Source organism: Ornithodoros turicata, unplaced genomic scaffold (assembly GCF_037126465.1).
Source record: "Ornithodoros turicata isolate Travis unplaced genomic scaffold, ASM3712646v1 ctg00000950.1, whole genome shotgun sequence".
Taxonomy (NCBI): domain Eukaryota; kingdom Metazoa; phylum Arthropoda; class Arachnida; order Ixodida; family Argasidae; genus Ornithodoros; species Ornithodoros turicata.
The window spans coordinates 483,302-489,351 of NW_026999424.1; the positions used below are offsets into that span (position 1 = coordinate 483,302).

At 46.8% G+C, this 6,050-nt stretch overlaps 1 long non-coding RNA gene across 1 annotated transcript; it reads right to left on the bottom strand.

The window, feature by feature from the left end:
* Positions 1-5,202: 5,202 nt before the first annotated feature.
* Positions 5,203-5,762, bottom strand: LOC135375866 (uncharacterized). Its single transcript, XR_010417418.1, has 3 exons — positions 5,654-5,762; positions 5,384-5,571; positions 5,203-5,305 (listed from the first exon to the last, which is right to left on the bottom strand). It is a non-coding gene; the product is annotated as an uncharacterized LOC135375866 (long non-coding RNA).
* Between the last annotated feature and the right edge of the window lie 288 nt (positions 5,763-6,050).

Sequence of the window (6,050 nt, forward strand, 5' to 3'; positions counted from 1 at the left end):
AAGCTCCTAGTGTCAACACGTGCGGCATGAGCCAGTCAGTGCCTGTCCAAGCACCTACAAGCGACGTTCGTCCGGAGGCCTTCCAGTGCCCCTGTGGGAGAGCTTTCTCCTCTCTTAAAGGTCTACGGGTGCACGCAAGTCTTAAGAAGCACCAGCTACCACCAACTACGTCGGCAAATCTTCCTGTGGGATCAGAAGGCTTAAGAAAAAGTGGATCTGAAGGCTTGGGAATGAGTTGATTAGAAGGCGATCGACGGAATATGGGGCCTTCGGGAGCCTGTGCATCAGAGGGTCTTGGATCTACCCTGGACCAGTCCCACGCCAATCAGGCGGATAAAAGCCAGAGAGACGTCTCGAGTGGGGAACAAGCAAAGTGGTCTTGTGTCATATGTGATCGAACTTTTACAACCAAATCAGGCCTCAGTGTGCACCGTAAGGCGAAGCATCCTGAAGACTATAACAGGGATGTTCTGGTTGAAAGGACTAGACCCCGTTGGGTGCCAGAAGAGGAACATCGTTTGGCGATGATGGAGGTCGCCCTGAAGATGAGTCAAAATCTACCAAGATTTATGAATATTGCTCTCCATGATCGCTTCCCGGACAGGACATTGGAAGCCATTAAGTCACATCCAAAAGACTCTCAATATCGACGCGGAGTCCAGGACTTACTCCTAGAGCGACGGGAACAAGACATTTTACCTGGACATCATGAAGAGTTCCGGCCGGTTGCTGAAGAAGAGATAGCAACGCATGCCCAAGAGGTGCCTGCAGACTCATTTGTGCGGTGTGGAAGAGAGATCCCGCCGTCACATCTTGAAGTTATCAAGACCGAGGTTGAGAAAATTGCAGCTAGAACGCCTCCAACTTCTTTTCAAGGAGACAGAATATACGACATTGCGAACTAGGCTGTTCGGGGTGTCGATGTCTTATCGATGCTTAACGACTATTTGCGTGATGTCTTCACTCGTGACATGGAGAGACGGGCGGCCAGCCCTGAAACTATTTCTCTGCCTGCGAGCCTCAGCAAAAGAAAGCAGAGGAAAGCCAACTATAGGAAACTCCAACTGCTCCATCGGCGGCGGCAGAGGGATTGCGCGAGACTCGCCCTCGATGGTTACGGTACGCCTGCAGTCGAGGACGAGGTCTCGTTCATAAACTCATGGGAGGCCATCATGACGGGGACAGTTCCCCCTCCGATGAATGAAGATGCTGAAAATGTGGTGCCGGTAACGATCGACCTTTTCATCACCATGTCATCACGGCCCAGGATGTAAAGGCTAATATGCCGCCACTTGCGTCAGCGCCTGGACCTGATAATTTTTCACCAAGGAGCCTGAGAGCTGTGCCGTCAACAATTCTACGACTCATAATGAATCTCCTGATGTTATGTGGTAGATCGCCAACGGTCCTCAGGAATGCTAGGACAATATTTGTCCCAAAGAAACCGGACGCAAAGCTTCCCCAAGATTTCAGGCCAATCACGATAACGTCGGTTCTGGCCCGGTTATTCCACCGGATTATGGCCAAGCGACTTTTGGCGTTTGTCAACTTCAACTACAGACAAAGAGCATTCATCCCAGTTGATGGATGCGCTGAAAACGTTATGCTCCTGAGTACAGCTTTGTCTGAGAGCCGAAGACAGAATAAATCATTGTATATGGCCACCATCGATCTGGCGAAAGCCTTTGATAGAGTCTCGAAAGAAGCGTTCCTGTGAGCCGCTAGGAGGGCGGGTCTCTCTGGGAGCTTTGTCACATACCTCCGGGAATAAATTTGACGACGCCCCAACAATGCTACAACTACCAAGGTCAAGTAGACTGGTGAAGCCGACCAAAGGCGTCCGCCAAGGTGACCCACTCTCGCCCATTCTCTTTAATCTGGTGATTGATGAGCTCCTACAGAAAGTAGACACCGGCATTGGCTTTGGTGTCGGGGGAAGTTCCCTTGACATCATGGCTTTTGCCGACGACATTATACTTGTTGCATCGACACCAGGTGGGCTTCAGGCTCGACTAGACGCAGTGGCTGATTTTATGAAAACGAGAGGACTGCAGGTTAACGCTGCGAAATCAGCGACCATCTCGTTGGTAGCCTCCGGGGTACAGAAGAGAATGAAGGTCGATGATCAACGGTGCTTCAATATTGCTAGAGTTACCCTCCCTGCTATGACACCTAGATATACATGGAAGTATTTGGGTGTGACGTTCCGTCCTGATGGAAGAGCTACTCCAACTACCCATGACCTGGAGGATGGCCTCAAGAGGATCCAAACTGCTCCGATGAAACCTCAACAGAAGCTTAAAATTCTGAGATGGTACTTACTACCGCGCTACTACCATCGACTGGTATTAGGACAATGGAGCACAAAGTTACTAGATAAGATGGACGTCCTAGTAAGAGCTGCCATCCGCAGATGGCTGCATCTTCCACATGACGTGCCGGTAGGCGTTTACCATACCTCGGTCAGGAGAGGGGGACTGGGGATTCCCTCTACACTGAGAAATATTTCTGTGTTTTTTTAACAGGAACGTGCTGGAAAAAAATAGTCCAGGAGTCCTGTTAATATTTACATAGGCCTGTTTCAATAAATTTACAGGGGCTGTTGATATAACCGGTATTCCCTGTTGTAGCTACAGGCTTTCCTGTTCTTGCATTAGAACAGGTTGATGTAAATTTTACAAGACCCCAGTTACATATTACATACTAGTTCTGTAGCTATATCAAAATTACAGCACTCTGTCCACTGCCTTGGAAGGATTTCTTTCTACCGGTAAGAAACTCTGCAAGAAACGTGGTGAAGTCCATGACAAAACCGTCAGTCCTAGCACTGCTCGTCTTTATTGAGGATCTTCCTGTAGTTCCATACACTTGCAATCATAAATTAACTCTTCTCATGTGCAGAGGGGCTACTCTGAGGGTCTATTCAAGCATCCAAGCATTTGATGCTGCTTGATACCCCCAACAAGAGAACCTTCTCTGTGCTCGAACAATGCTTCTTGTGCATTCACGTAGCTCCCACCGGTTCATAGTCCTCAACGAAGCATCTGAAATGTAGACCCCATCCAAAATACAGTACGAGAGCAAGTGGCACAAATGACAGCGCAACCGTACAACTGTACTTTTGGGACTAGGTACATAAGATGGACATTGTTCTGTCAGCAAATGTATGAGGGCTGTATAGTCCAGGGTACTCGAACCATATGTGCAATTTGTCATTGGGACAGTTTTGTATTCTGTCCGTTATAAAATGTCTTTTTAAATGCAAATTACACATTGGAGGAAACTATTCCTCAGCACGTTCATGATCTCTCCTATGCTTTTCCCAGAAGTTTTTGCATGGGAGACTTACCAATTGATAATATGACTGGCGTGGGTGGAAGAGCGACACCCTGCAGTGTTTCTCCTGCCTGAAACGCAGAGTGCTCTACTACAATGTGCTCCATGATGCAGCAAAGCACCCCTGGTTTCAATAACACGATCTCAGCACATTACTTACCAATTTCTAATATATGACTAGTGTGGCTGGAAGAGAGATGTCCTGGATTGGTTGTCCTGCCTGGAGAGCAACGTGCACTGCCATAATGTGCTTTATAATGCTGCAAGCACACATGGGTTCATTCATGCAATCTCAGCACAAAGCTTACCTACAGGAGAAAATCACGTCTTGTATGCTCCGTTATTCTGTCGGTACCTGCAGTTCTTCAAGAAGGAATGACTCAGTCTCCTCCATGCTGAAAATCGTTGGAGCCGGCAGTTGTTGCTTTTTACGAGCAGGATTTCTTAGGCACTGAGAAGAGAAAACGGAATGTGAAGAAAACGCTTCGCATTGCATTCAGACGCAAAACATGGAAACGTATACTTGCTGACATTAAGATGTTTTTCTTTGATGTCTAAAGTAACTCGTACGTGAAGACATCGATGTTGCAGCTTACATTTGTTCGTCATCTGTGAAAAAAGGAACAAAACAAGAACGTGTAACTTACACCTACCGACATGAAGAATTATGAAGAATTAAAAGGCGTGAATATCATATTCCGCACACAACAACAACAAAAATAACAAGAATCACGAGCACAACACAATACCAACTGTATGAACGCAACATTGCTTTTGCTGCCATGCCTGACGTACCAACTGAATGGTTGTAGTAACGACATTACGAACACGACAGCGTCTGCTTTCCCCCTGCGGGGTGACAAGTAGAAGACACGATTTCCCTATTCTAAGCAATGTATGCGAAGAAGCCCAAACTAGCACTCCATTACCGGAGTATTAGCTGTAACAGACTTCCAGCACTACAAGAACAGAAACTGCAGTGTACATACCAACGCTTCAACAGAACCGCAGGGCAGGCGAAGAGAAAGGCGAATGACGGTTGCCACAACGTCCGTCGACACTTTGAAACGTACTTGCGCTGTTCCTGTTTCAAAGCAATAACGGTGTGGGCGAACTGTCGAGTTGTGCGAGTCCTGCTTCCAACTTCTGTATCTAGGTTCTTCTGCTGGGCTACTTAACCGCTGCAAAACATACTCCGACTCTCCGCAGCGGAGACCGCCTCAACGACCATTTTTGTGTCGATTGACCGAGCAGCCCTGTTAAAGCGGCTCTACAAATGGTTCCGTAAAATTTTACATCAACGGTTCATGTAAATATGTCTGTTTTTCAACGAAATTTCTTAGACTGTATGCGGTGGACAATTCCGATACTCTTGAAGAAGAGGCTTGCCGCCCTCCGTTCTTCGACAAGCCCGCGGTGGTGAGAGAGATTATGGATACGCCTTTCATGAAGAACGTCTCCACGAAGATGGAAAGTGCTTTACGCCGAGGAGGTCGGGCTATCCGAACAGCGGAAGCCATGGACAAGCTGTGGGCTCATTCCCTATATACCACCAATGACGGAAAAGCGTTAAGAGAGGCTGCAGAGGTGCCCTTCCCTATTAAAAAATACTTCAGAAAATCTTACAAAAGAAATCTCTCAGACTGCTGAAGGAATTTCTATGAGGTTATGAGACTAAATCTTACAAAATTTCTCTCAGAGTTTCGCACAGGGATCCTGTAGGATTCCAGGGAGGATTTCTTACAGGCAGGGGCAATGCAGCTTTCTTACAGGGCTTCTTACAGGGTGGCCTGTGAGGCTTTTTCACAGGATTTCTTACAGGCCTCGAGACCCGCAAGAAAGCCAGTGAGAAAGTGTAATGGGCCACCCTGCAAGAAACATCCTAAGAAAGCTGCACTGCCACGTATGATAATTGAAGGATCCCATACTTACTTGCTGAGAAGTATTGAGAGTAAGTCGCATGCCGTCACTGTAAGGAATGTTGCAGAACATTCGTGGCCCAGCCAATAAGTTCAGAAAGGCATGACCCAACGCATTGTACACGTACTTGAAATGTCCAATGCGACGACCAAGAAATTTCTTCATGTGATTATGACAACTTTTTGTTTCGCACATTGGGAACGCGTAGGCTTTCTTCCGTAAAAGCATCATCCAACTTTCTCGAGACGAGAATGGGTTACGACCACGTACGAATCCAATTAATTTCTGCTCGCTGCCGCTTCTTCCGAGTTTAACCTAGAAGAAACAGCATTTTAAAAAGCACGGTTAAAACAACATGTGTGTGCGTGAGAGATAGGCATAGAAATATGTAACATACCGTTTGCCTAAAGCACAGTTGCTATAACCATCTCACTGCATTCTACCTTCCATTCCTCAGAATACGTGCGAACAGGGGTAAAGACGCATAAAGAATGAGAATGCGTAGTACGGACAATTATATACCACACACACACACGTGCTATATACTTCAAAAGCGACGAAAATCCTGAATTCCTGGCGATATCTGCATGAAATGCGTAGCTGCGTCCATGCGCTTCAACGTTTCGAAGCAGACTAACGAACTTGCTGGCAGTTGGAATAAACGCTGTTTCTGAATCACGCTGTTTTCTCATAGAAATCACAAGGCCAGACCCTGAATTATCCCACAGGATATTTTCACATTGGTGTGCCTGTGATGATAGGTATTCGAATCTGCATCCTTTGTGGGAAATTCT